Here is a 14,369-nt window from a genome sequence, read left to right on the forward strand (position 1 = left end):
TAGCAGCTTGTTGGTTACAAGAGTTCCATTGAAATATTTGTGGCAGTGAAAGCATACCTTGGGGAGAGGCCAATACAATTCACTTGCCATTGTGCTACTCGAGTGTGTTTTTGTCTAATATGTCCTTTCCAGTGAGATGATTCCTGCAGCCATCATAGTGAGCATGATGGACACCCCTGGATTATGTCCCCAAGCTGCTGGTGAGTAACAGGTAGCTGGAATTGCTGTCACAGGGTCAGGTAGCCATGGTGTTTTCATGGTTGTTGCTATATATATATATATATATATATATAGATAGATAGATAGATAGATAGATATATATATATATATATATTTTTTTTTTTTTTTTTTTTTACTGTGGAGTTACTCTCTTGTTTCTTGGGTTTCAGTGGCACAGTTTTAGATCTTTGTGAGGGTAACAGTTTTAGATCTTTGTGAGGGTAACAGCCTCAACATTTACAAGAAAGGCTTTAGAGGGTTGGGCAGGGATATAATAGTTACATGCTATTTCTGGCAGGTGTCTCAGATGTCTTTCTGTAGATCTTTCCTCCACAAAGGGCAACCCATGGCAGTTCAATGTTTTTGTTTTGTTCTAGGTTTTGCAATTCAATTCTGAATAGGGATGATAGTTTTCAGATTTACCAGACACTACTGGGTTAAGCAATACTATTTGCAATAAGGCATGGTATGTTGTATACAATTGCTTTTTCAAGGGGTTGCATCATAATTTGGCCTCCTTCCACAATTGGGATTAAAACCCAAGAGATAATTGCTTAGAAAGTTGCCTTTTCCACAAACTCCACCCAAAGGTAATATTGATGTTGGCTTATCCAATTCATAAGGTAATTTAATGTCACCACCCTTTAATGCTGAAGTCTGTGGTCTTACTTTTTTTCTTAAAAAAAAGAAGCTTCCTGTGGATTCTCCATTCCCAAGTACATTTTCTCATTGTACATTTATATTTGAGCTACATGAATGGTAAAGGGTTTCCAGTACCCAACCCCCCCCCCCGAAAACCTCCAAAAGGCTATTAATTGTTTTGGGAATTCAGGACACAATACAATTAAAGCACAAAAAGCTATTTTGATAAAACAGACTATCTGCTTTGTATATCAACATAAGAACATATTTAATTTTTTTGGCTATTTGAATAGAACTCTTTTAAGAATTTTTGTTAATTTAATATTACAGAAATGGGAGAGTGGGTTACACCTCAACAAGGGCAGTTTCCTCAATCATAGTAATGATTAATAATCATTATTCATTATTAGTTATTTCCTGAGATACAGGACCATTTTCAATATTTAATGGTTATAGGGTTAAATGAAAAGCTTTTGAACTTTGTGACTAAGATAGTCATATATTTATAAGGAGCAACTATTAGGGACCTTAAAAATTCTACTAAAGCATACGAAAGCCAAACAAAGACATCACAAGAAAGGAAAATTACAGACCAATTTCTCTAATGAACCTAGACGCAAAAATACTTAACAAAATACTTGCTAATCGTATTCAACAACACATTAAATGAATTATACACCACGACCAAGTGGGATTCATCCCAGGTATGCAAGGATGGTTCAACATAAGAAAATCAATTAACGTAATACACCATATAAACAGATTGAAGGAAAAAAATCACATGATTATATCTATTGATGCAGAAAAAGCATTTGACAAAATACAGCATCCTTTCTTGATAAAAACACTCCAAAAGATTGGAATACAAGGAAATTTTTTGAACATGATAAAGAGTATATATGAAAAACCTAAAGCCAATATTGTGTACAATGGAGAAATTCTAGACTCCTTCCCTCTAAACTCAGGAACAAGACAAGGATGCCCACTGTCTCCGCTCCTATTTAACATTGTCTTAGAAGTACTTGCTCGAGCACTGAGGCAAGAACCAGAAATAAAAGGCATTCAAATTGGAAAGGAAGAAGTCAAAATGTCATTATTTGCAGATGACATGATCCTATACATAGAAAACCCTGAGAGATCTACAACAAAGATTCTAGAAGTCATAAATGAGTTTAGTAAAGTTGCAGGTTATAAGATCAATGCGCAAAAATCAGTAGCATTTCTGTACACCAATAATGAGCAAGATCAGGAGGAAATCAAGAAACAAATACCATTCACAATAGTAAATAAAAAAATCAAATACTTAGGAATAAATTTAACTGAAGAAGTAAAGAACTTATACACCGAGAACTATACAAGATTGTTCAAGGAAATCAAAGAAGACCTAAATAAATGGAAGACTATTCCTTGTTCATGGATAGGAAGACTGAACATTATTAAGATGTCTATCCTACCAAAACTGATATACACATTCAATGCAATCCCAATAAAAATCAACACAGCTTTCTTTAAGGAACTAGAAAAACTAACTATGAAATTTATTTGGAAAGGAAAGAGACCCCAAATAGCCAAAGACATACTGAAAAAGAAAAACGAAATTGGAGGAATCACACTACCTGACTTCAAAACATACTACAAAGCTACGGTGGTGAAAACAGCATGGTATTGGCATAAGGAGAGACACATAGACCAATGGAATCGAATTGAAAGCTCTGATATAAAACCGCACATATATAGCCACATAATATTTGATAAAGCCACCAAACCCTCTCAACTGGGAGAGAGTGGCCTATTCAACAAATGGTGTCTGGAGAACTGGATAGCCATATGTAGAAGAATGAAAGAGGATTACCATCTCACACCTTATACAAAGATCAACTCAAGATGGATCAAAGACCTAAATATAAGAGCCAAAACCATAAAAACCTTAGAAAGCAGTGTAGGGAAACATCTACAGGACCTTGTAATAGGAAATGGATTTATGAATATCTCACCAAAAGCACGAGCAGCAAAAGAACTAATAGATAAATGGGACTTCCTCAAAATTAAAGCCTTTTGCACCTCAAAGGAGTTTGTCAAGAAAGTAAAAAGGGAGCCCACACAGTGGGAGAACATATTTGGCAACCATATATCTGATAAGAAACTTATAACTTGCATATATAAAGAACTCCTATATCTTGAAAATAAAAAGATAAACAACCCATTTAAAAAATGGGAAAAAGACTTAAACAGACACTTCTCCAAAGAAGAAATACAAATGGCAAAAAAGCACATGAAAAAATGTTCCAAATCTCTAGCTATCAGGGAAATGCAAATCAAAACCACAATGAGATACCATCTTACTCCCATAAGATTGGCAGCTATGAAAAAAACAGAAGAATACAAGTGCTGGAGAGGATGTGAAGAAAGGGGAACACTCATCCACTGCTGGTGGGAATGCAGAAGGATCCAACCATTCTGGAGGACAGTATGGCGGTTTCTCAAAAAACTAGCCACAGATTTGCCATATGACCCAGCAATACCACTGCTGGGTATATACCAAGCAGAACTGAAAACAAGGACGCAAACCGATATATGTACACCAATGTTCATAGCAGCATTGTTCACTATCGCCAAAAGTTGGAATCAACCCAAATGCCCATCAACAGATGAGTGGATCAATAAAATGTGGTATATACACACAATGGAATACTACTCGGCTGTAAGAACAAACACACTACAAACACATGTGATAACATGGATGAATCTTGAGAACCTTATGTTGAGTGAAGCAACCCAGACATTAAAGGACAAATACTACATGACCTCAATGATTTGAAATAACCAAGCTGCCCTAGATAGCAAGAGACTGAATGATAGGCTTACAGGAAATCGGAGGGTGGAGGAAGGATATGAGCCGATGTCTGCAGGGGTGGAATTTAAGACGAGATGGTCGTAAGTATGAACACAAAGAAGAGATAAAAGGGGGGCAAGGGGTTGCCTTTGGTTGGGGCTTTGCGGGTTTGAGGGAGGCTGGGGATGGGCGGATGGGTAATATTGCCCAAAAGTGGGGGGAGGGAGGAGTAGCATACGAACACAGGAGAGGGTCAGGTGTTGGTGGAGAGTAAAATGCCGAGAAAATCATATCAAAATATAATAAAGAGGGTTACCTGTTTAGAATGCTCGGAGGGGAGGGTCTGATGCAGGACGGGCTCCTGGGGAATGTCTAAATGCTCATTTGCCAGAGTGGGTGACACCATGGGGTAGAAACCCAAGTAGTGAGAGTGGGGGTGAACCCACATCCTGGGGACTAATGCCATCAAATAGAGGGAACTGTATCCCTCGAAAGAAAGGGTGGCTCCCAGGGCATTGGGGCAGTTGAGCAAGTTAGACCCTGAACACTATTCCATCTATCTCTGGAAGTGGCTCCTCGGGAAACGGAGGTTGGCTGTCACTGTGGGCACCAAGGTGGAAGGGAAAATGGACGTTAAATGTGTGGAACCAAGGTAAATGGGGGGTAAGAGAGGAGTTTCATGAGAGTACACAAGGATGGATATAAAACATGTAATATTGCACCATAACATATAGGAGATGACAGACTGATAATGTAAACCATAATGTAAAACATAGGATAACTAAGAATGTAAAAAACTGTGTATCCTAAAGTATGCACCACAATGTAAGCACAGATGTCACCTTGTTTGAAAGCTATTGTCTCAGACTCTGTACATTACGTTAAGTAAATATGATGTGAATAGGGTGTAAGAATATCGCTGTGGAAGGGAAAAGGTTTTGTGGTGTATGTATGGGAGTGCTGTATACTATATATATGCATTGCTGTGGTCTAGGGCTCCTGTGAAGAGCTCAATAATTAGGGTTGGGGGGGGAAAGATAGGATGTAGAATTTTTTCCAAGTCAACACGTATTCTTTATCTAACCTTTAAACCCATCGCTATATGCCATTTCCTAGTAAAGGACCCTGACATTATATTGGGCTTCAAATTTCAGGGAGTTCTGGATCACAGAGTGGTTCAACAAAGGCAATGGAGGAATACTGGTATGGGATACCATTGACAGGGGATATATGGCTGACAGGGAGCTGTACAGAACATATGTCCAGGGTGCATGGCAATGTTTGGATATACTCATAGTGGCAACAATTAAAAACCACAGCAGGGCGGGTACTGGGTTCCTGGCCAGTGGTGCTCTGTCGTGGTCCCTAGGGGAGCAGCGACAGTCTCCCAGGTGCAGCGGCGGGGACCGGGAGGGAGTGAGGGTTCAACAGTGAGCCCCTGATGCTAATGACTATGCTTCTGAGCTAATAAGCCTAAAATAAGAACAAGGCCTAGAGCAGCATTGTGCCTGGGAATTTCCTCCTGTCATCCTTCATGTTACTCAAATGTGGCCAGTCTCGAAGCCAAACTCAGCATGTAAATGCAATGCCTTCCCCCCAGCGTGGGACATGACACCCGGGGATGAGCCTCCCTGGCACCGAGGGACCACTATCAACTACCAACTGATGATGCAACTGGAAAATGACCTTATACGGAAGGTTCAACGTGGATCAGTGGAATATCCCTGTCTACATAAAATAACATGACTTTAAAATGCTGTTTGACCTAATGTAAAGGGGAAATGGAAAGGAGAAATGAGTTTATATGGCTACGAGTCTCTAAAAAAGAGTCTGGAGGCTGTCAGAAGGATTGCCCTTATGCATAATTGAGCAGAGTCTGAGAGACAGATAAAGCAGATACAACCCCCAGATATCGGTTCCTTCGAGGGCTAAAGAGACCCATGGGAGTTATGGTCATGGCCGATGGGGTTAACTACCAGGTCAGATGGCCCCTCTTTGGAACTGGTGTTTATGTGTGATGAATCTGGACTCAGATGGGATCTCTCTTCATAAGACTTTCATGCTAATGTGCTGGAGGTGCAGTTAGTGTCGGGGTTTAAGATATATTTAGGGGATTTGAATCTCTGGACTGACAATGTGATAGCCAGGTCCTGAGCCTCAACAGACTCCAGCACCTACAGTTTGACTTATTGGGCTCACCACACTCAGCTAAGATGGAGTTGAAGAAGGACAACCACCACACCATGGAGCCTAGAGTGATTACAACTGAAAGTGGGAGGATTGCATCCAGCATCTATGTGGAATCTGAGCCTCCTCTTGACATAGAGGTGCAATGGACACAACCAATCCAATGTCCACATAGAAAAGGTGGCATTGGATTCAGAAAAGTGGACATGATGGCTGATGGGTATGGGGAAAGGCAGGAAGAGATGAGAGGTGGAGGCGTCTTTGGGACATGGAGCTGCCCTAGATGGTGCTTCAGGGGCAATCACCGGACATTGTAAATCCTCTCAGGGCCCACTGGATGGAATGGGGGAGAGTATGGGCCATGATGTGGACCATTGACCATGAGGTGCAGAGGTGCCCAAAGATGTACTTGCCAAATGCAATGGATGTGTCATGATGATGGGAAGGAGTGTTGCTGGGGGGGGGGAGAGGTAGGGTGGGGGTGGTGGGGTTGAATGGGACCTCATATATATATATTTTTAATGTAATATTATTACAAAGTCAATAAAACAAAACAAAACAAAACAAAAATTTTACTAAAGCAGAGCTAGTTTTATTTTATTGTTTATATTTCATCATAATTTTTCTCAAAATAGGTCCACTAATATGATTTGAAAGAAGAGATTGAACAGTGATACCATTAATTATTGTCCATCAGACTCACAAAATACTTTACGAAAAGTAATTTCATTACCAAAGTGTCCTAATATACCTATACAATGTCCAAAATATTATAGAAAATAGGGGAAAATGCACTTTTATATACATTTCCTGACATAGCTATTCCTCTACTGGATCTTACAGAAGAAAGTTCCTTATAAAGGATTTGTCATGTATTAGGATAACTGGAAAAACAAAATTTAAATTGTTCTCTTCAAATTAGAATCCTAACCATTAGCTATTCATAAGGATCCATCTTGACAATTTTTGCATTTTTTTCACTTGGATTTAGATGTTTTAGAATAAGATGCCTGGAAACAAGGGAATATGTAACAAACATTTTATGTAAGAACTTTATATATGCCATTTTCAACGGCATAAAACCCTTGAAGGTGAATTCCCTGGTTAAAAGGAAATAGAGCACAAACAAATAAAAAACTGAATTTTAAAAATATTTTTCACATAAATACAACTGACTCTTTCTAAATGCTAGTATTTATTCTCAGATTTTCAGAATATATGAAAGCATATAAACTGATAATACCTATATTCACCATTGGATTTTAGGTTCAGTGTAGTGTAGAGGGCCATATCATAATAATATATACTTGAATTTCTGTCACCACATAAATTATTTCAATGAATAATATTAAATGTTTTTTATTGCTTGTTATGAAATATATGTATATTCTACTTGTTCCATGTATTTTATGCAACAATAAATTTCTATTTTAGGAAATAAATAGGATAAATTTGAAAATGAAGAGTAATAAAATCCTCCCAATTTATATAATTCATCCTTCTATAATCATTCCCAATGACTGAGATTTGACATGTTTTTTTTTACAAATATATACACAGACATAAAAGAAAAAAGAGTATAGTTATAAAACTGCCTGCTTTATAAGAATATTAATTTCATTACAAAAAATTGCATTCTTACATATAAACTAGTGAACTACAGCACACAATATTTTATAACTTTGATTACCCTTTTAAATGTTAATTTATCCTCTGAAGATCACAAGATAATCACTGGTGTTCAAGCAGAGCATAATTATTAATTGCGCTGTTTCATTGGAGAATAAGTTGAAATAATCTATAAGGGATAATTTACTGTAGAAATTGTATAAAGTTTTGAGGTCTCAGATCAAAATATTAAAAGAGGACTTTCAGTGTAGGAAAGTATATGTGACTAGGCAATTTTCAGAATATATTTAAAAATCTGGGGGCACATGAAGGCTGACTTCTTGATGTGTGGTCTTGAACCATGCGGGGCAAGTTTTTTTTTTTTTAAGATTTTTTAAATTTATTTCTCTCCCCTTCCCCACCCCATTGTCTGCTCTCTGTGTCCATTCACTGTGTGTTCTTCTGTGATGGCTTCTATCCTTATCAGTGGCACTGGGAAACTGTTTCTTTTTGGTGCATCATCTTGTTGTGTCAGCTGTCCATGTGTGTGGCACCATTCTTCACACTGGGTGGCTCTCCTTATGGGGTGCACTCCTTGCGCATGGGGCTCCCCTATGTGGGGGACAGCACTGCATGGCTTGGCACTCCTTGCATGCAACAGCACTGTACATGGGCCAGTTCCACATGGGTCAAGGAGGCCCAGGGTTTGAACACATGTCTCATCCATTGGGCCAAGTCCACTTCCCTGTGGAGCAAGTTTTGATGAGACAAATGTTCTCTCCATTGGCTGACTACTTGCTCAGATGATTATAATATTTGCTCATATACATATGTATATTCTGAAGCAAGCAGTGATGTTATTTATTGGTTTACAATCTTAATTTCTTAGGTAAAATTTACTGGAGTACACAATTAATTTGATACAGGCATTCTCAGTTCTTGGTGAAATCTAATTGTTGGTCTTCAGCCTCAGCTAAAATATAGAGTATTCTTCCCTATACATATGATAAATTCAGATCACCACCATCGTTTGCGATATCATATTACATTTCAGTTATCCCATCATGGTAACTGTAACATCTGCAATTGTCAGAGATTATTTTCTGGATGATTATTTTTCTGGAAGAGTGGTTGTGAAACAGAATTTAAGAAACAGGATATCACACATTGCATCCACAGTTACATGAACACATAATCACATATCAAATTGGTAGTCCATGTCTATCATATGCAGAAGCCAAGAATTTTCAATTCCTAAGTGATGAACCATCAGAACTAGGTATGTATTAACAAAATTACCTGACTTCTTGTTTTAAAATTATATTCCCTATGTTATTCACTAATATTGTAGAACCCCAAAAATTCTTTATGGCTATGAGTAGAATATTTCACACCTAGATTGCACAGCTTTTCTCTTTCAAACCAGACCCTTTCTGATTTCATGAGCGTATCAGGAGTTTGTTTTTGTTTTTAATGGGTTAATGTCATTAATTATACCTTCAAATTCTAAACCATAACTTTTAGAATTTTTCACAGCTATCAAACCTATTTTAAAGTGTGAAAAGAAGAGGATTTGTGGTATAGAATATTGATCCAGAATTCTGTTTCTTTTCCTAGCTTATCAATTCTAAAATTGAGCCTCAGTATTACACATTTTTAATTAGCTCAGACTGAAGACTAACCATTGGGTGCCATAAAACCTGAGAATGCCTGTATCAAGATATATTTTTTCTAGTACATTCTAGAAAAGGAAATATTTTCTTTAATTATGTAAAGATCTCTTTTGATAATTGGAATAATTGATAGGCAAATAGGAAACTCACATTCTAAAGGATTGTCCAGAAGGCAGGCGTTAAATGACAGAAAAATAAATCCCTGGCCAGCTTGCAATAAATCCATTTTATGCTGAAAATCTGTTAACAGTTCCTAAGGGAAACTCAATTAATTTTTGGCAGAAATACCTATATAATATGGTTCTTCAGTACAGTTTTGACACCTTTTGACAAGAGTGGTTTGTGTTCCCATGGCAAGGTTTGTAACTCAAGGTTTATCATGCTGGTCCAAAGTAAAATATAAAATATTTGGCTTGTAAAGTTTGTTGAGGTGAACAAAATTCCAAATGTTTAGCATAGTTTCCATCTCTAAATTCTACTTCTTTAAAAAATATCTATAAAAGGTCTTGCACCTGTAAGAAGACCATAGATATTATCTTGTTTCAGACAGGAACTTCCTGTCCCAGATGTCAAATGTTAGGGTTTTACATATCTGACAATAATTGTTTTTGTATTGGTTGCCTTCTAAAAAGTCTCTTAATGGTTAAATTGAATTACTCAGTAGTAGAATGATTCATTTTAAGTCTCTAATACTGAAGGGAAGATATGGAACTCAAATGAAATGAAATTCAAATATAGAATTTCATGTGATTGCATTAATCATATGTTGAATGAAATTGTTGACAGATATTTGATTCATTTCAAAGATAAAATAAGAACACAAATAATAAGAAAAATGGGTTCTTATACGTGTTATCTAAGGTTTAACTAATATCTATAATTTATTCAGAATCTTAGCTCAGCAGAGAGGAATCAAAACAGTTAGGACATAAAGACAAGAGTATTTCAACTAAAGTGTAATTATATTTATCTTCAGTCATCTTACTTTGTTCTGTAGTTTCTGGATGAGTGTTTTCTACTTTACATTCATCAACTTTACCTGAAAGTTTTATGTATAAGGTGAGTTCTACATATTGAAGAATGTGGTTTTGAATCAGTCTAAATGATGTTTAGTTTTATTCTCTAACAAGGACAGGTTCCCATTTTTATAGGGGTAGCATATATGTCTATTTCAAAGGATGGATATAAAGAAAAATATTTTGTTGTTTTATGATGCTGTATTAAAAAATATCTGCTAATATCCTTTCCTATATGGTTTGTAGTCTGATTTTCTGAATTTCTTCTGTAGCTGTATTGGAAATGACCTAGATTTTATCTTTACACAACACATAATTCTTATTTATAGCCTCATTTGACAGTGAAATAGGCTAAGTACATTTCTAAATCATCAAATTTTGATGCATCTATGTAATATTCCTTACCTCAGTTTTCCTCTCCACTTACTTTCCAATAAGTAACAAAGAAAAATGAGGTTACATCTTCAAAAATAAGTGTAGAGGGACAACCATCAAGATGGGAGCAGAGTAAGGAGCTCCTAGAGTCAGCCCCTACTACAGGGCAGTTAGTAACACCAAGAGCTATCTGAAGCTACCTGAAACACCTATTTGGGGGCTCCAGGAGACCAGAAGAGCATCCTGCAATATACTTGATGGAATGGAAGGAGGAGACTGCCCATTTTCAAAGAAGATACATTAGTAGAGCACTGCACACCACAGAGGCTTGTGCCTGTCCTCCACAGGAGGCAAAAGTCACCTAGGGAACTGTTCTGCAGCTGGAATTGAAAGCTCCACTTCCCAAAAATAGAGGAGGGAGAGATGGTTGTGCACTGACTTCAGCTACTGATGAGTAAATTCATTGGGCTAAAGTATAATCCTAAGAACAATTAAAGAGTGAGGCTGTTCAAGTCTGAAGGAGGTCAGTAGCAACATCTTAACTCTGTGCCTGGCACGAGGGGAAGCAGGGTGGACTGAAAATCACAGTGCTGATAGAGACCAACTTCTTTCCATCCAGATCGGACTGCAAATCTAGCGTAAGCCCCAGCTCCACCTCCGGGGTGGGGGGGGCTGAGCCAACCTCTTCATGAAATTACTGGCCAAACTGCAGAAGCCAAGGATTATCCTAATCTAATAGCACAAGCCACCCTAGGAGATATTCTATGGCTGGAATTGGAAGCCCCATTTCCTAACCAACAGGGTAGGAGGAGATGGTTGGCCACCGATTTCAGTTATTGATTAGTAGACTCAGCAAGATAAGGTATATCCCTTAACACCCTTTGTGCTTCTAGTGGAGGATGGGATAGTGTATGAATCTGTACAAGCTGGAAGGAGGCCAGGGACCACTATTTTGACCACACCTTCAGCATGAGGAGAAGATAGGCTGACCAAAATTCGCTGGTTCTTTCACCTAGATTGGCCTACAACCCTATGCTAGGGAGGCAGACTGGTGGGTCCTGCACCAGCCTCACCAGGTAATTGTAGGTAACTTTTGCTGTCACAGACTGAATAAGAAGTCTACCAGGGCAACTGCGGCCATCTTGGACCCATAGTTGATAGATTGCTGTCCACTTCTGCTGCTCCATCCCTACCCTAGGAAGGGGAGAAAGGGGCATGAAACCTCATCAGTCTCTCTGGGCAACTACAGTCTAGGCCTACATGACTTGAATTGTTTTACACAGCTGTGACTCTGTCCCTACCCCTGGCTAAGGAGAAAGTAGGTGGAAACTTCATTGGTTACTGGGTGAATAAAAGCAGCTTGAGCCTCACAACTTATAGCACCAACTACATCCTTGGCTCCTACTGCACAATCAGCAAGTGAGAAAGGGCAAGAAGCCCTAAACTAAAGAGAAAAACTGCACCCAGAATAAATACTCTAGTAAGCCAGATGCCAAGGCACCAACATAAAAGTACAATCCACATCAAGAAACAGGAAGATACAGCCAAGTTAAATGAGCAAGACAAGTTTCCAGATGACATGAAGGAGTTGAGGGTGCACCCTTATCATCTCTCCTGCAAAAACCATCTGAGTGGAGACAGAGTCCTGCCAAAGGTATCAGTTTTAAAAACCTACAAAGCAGAAAGTATCTGGACATCAATATGGACAGACTGTAATAAAGGAGTGCTTGCTCAAGGTAAAACTGTGGGCTTCTGACCCTGTAGCCTGAGGCTGTGGGAAAGCAAAACCCTTCCCATAAGGCTGACAGCCACAGCATTCCCTGAAATCCACAGGTCATAGAGTTGTGTTCCTGAGCTCTGTGTTCCCAAAAACATGATCAATGAACCTGTGTTCCCTGAACCTTATGTTCCCAAACCCCGTATTTCCCATAACCCACATTTCCAAAACCCAAACACCCCAAGCCCACATTCTTCCAAGCTCACCTTCCCTGAACCCAGCATTCCCCAATTTATGGCATTCCCCTAGCCCTCCAGTCTTGGACAAACTCCAAGATTGGGAGGCTTTTGGAGGGAGGTGCAGAGGGGCCCAAGGAGCGCAGGTTCAATTTTCTGGTCCCCCCTTTTTTTGAACTTGGAGGAGCATACCAGCTGACTTGGGAATAGGCTAGGAAGAGAAGAGAAGTGAATCTGCTGAGAAAGCCCAATTTACCTAAAGGACTGGGATAGGGAAACTTGGTCTAGGAAAAGGTGGAATCAGAAAATTAACTAGTCTCCCATAGCACACCTAAGGGAGGGGACAGTAGGACATGCTTTGTTCATTTCCAATAGCATATTTAGGAATCCTGGCAAGGAGTGAGGGCTCAGTCTCAAAGTAAATAAGAGTTATTATTTCCTGTGGTGAGTTGGTTCACCAGGGTCACATTTGAATCTCTAAGAGGAGCCCTCACACAGCCTCCTGCTGCCCTGTGAGAGAGGGAGAAAGGCAAAAGGTCAAACTCCTAAGCAATTTATTCAATTGCAAAGAGAATTTTCCTTGCTTGAGGTCTTGTCTGGTCTTTTCCGTTTGTTTGTTTTCTTGTCTTTTCTTCCTCTTTATCTCTTCATGCTCCCATGGCTCTTTTTTTTTTCTTGCCTGCTTTTTTTTCCTATTTTTTATCCCGCCCCCCCCCTTTTTCCCCTTTTTTTCTTTTTCTATTAGTTGCTGCAGGGAGTGTTTCTTATTTCCTGTGCTCTCTCATCCTTGAGTTCCTCTTTACTGTGTGAATGAAATTTGTCTACCAATGCTATCCCCTTTCCTTTACATCTTTTTATCTTCCATCATCTATTGTTTCTCTTACATTGCACCTCTCTTTGTTTAGTCCCCAATTTTTCTGACTATTTATTTCTAACACCTCTATTCTGTTTTCTCTTTTAATCACTCTTTATGTTATTATTCTTTCTTTTCTCTTTCCCTCTCTCTTGACTACACTGGCCTTTTAATTCATACTATATTATTCTCTATATTCAGTTTACATCTTATTGAAGGTACTCCACTTTTTTTTACTGTTTTAACTCTACACTGCTTACATGAGTTTAATATCCATTCTCCTAGATCTCACATGGTTTTTCTGCTAACGTTTACTATCATACTGCTACTATACATTTTATTTTCTTACCTCTTTTTGCTTTTGCTAACCCTAATATTATCCTTAGAAGAACTTATGTAATAACAAGGAAATAGGATAAGAAGAACAGAGTATCAAAGAGAAGATTAATATGCAAACAAAAACAACACCTAAATAAACCCCAAGACTAGATGGAGAAGCTAATCAACTGAAGAAACCCATCAAGATAAAATGATGAACAGACTGCAACAAAGAAACTACAAACCATACCAATAAGCAGGAAGACATGGCCAAATCCAATGAACAAACTAAAAACCAGTAAGAGGAGCAGAACCTTGAACAACTAATCAATGCTCTCAAAACATATATCATGGTTGAATTAAATGAAGTGAAGGAAGAGATTAAGGATATTAAGAAAACCCTTGGAGAGTTATTGTAAGCATACTCAGAAGAAATTGTAAGCATACTCAGAAAGATAACAGATATGATCGTGATGAACAGCACAATCAAACAAATCAAAAATACACTGTCAGCAAATAACAGCAGATTTGAAGAGGCAAAGGAAAGAATTAGAGATGTGGAATACAGTACATCTGAACTCAAACTGGTAGTATAATTGATTGATAAAAAGATAGAAAAAATGCAGTAGGGACTTAGGCACCTGAATGACACAAATCAACAACACAAACATACACATTATAGGGATCCCAGA

The sequence above is a fragment of the Dasypus novemcinctus genome, chromosome 16 (genome assembly GCF_030445035.2).
Source record: "Dasypus novemcinctus isolate mDasNov1 chromosome 16, mDasNov1.1.hap2, whole genome shotgun sequence".
Taxonomy (NCBI): Eukaryota; Metazoa; Chordata; class Mammalia; order Cingulata; family Dasypodidae; genus Dasypus; species Dasypus novemcinctus.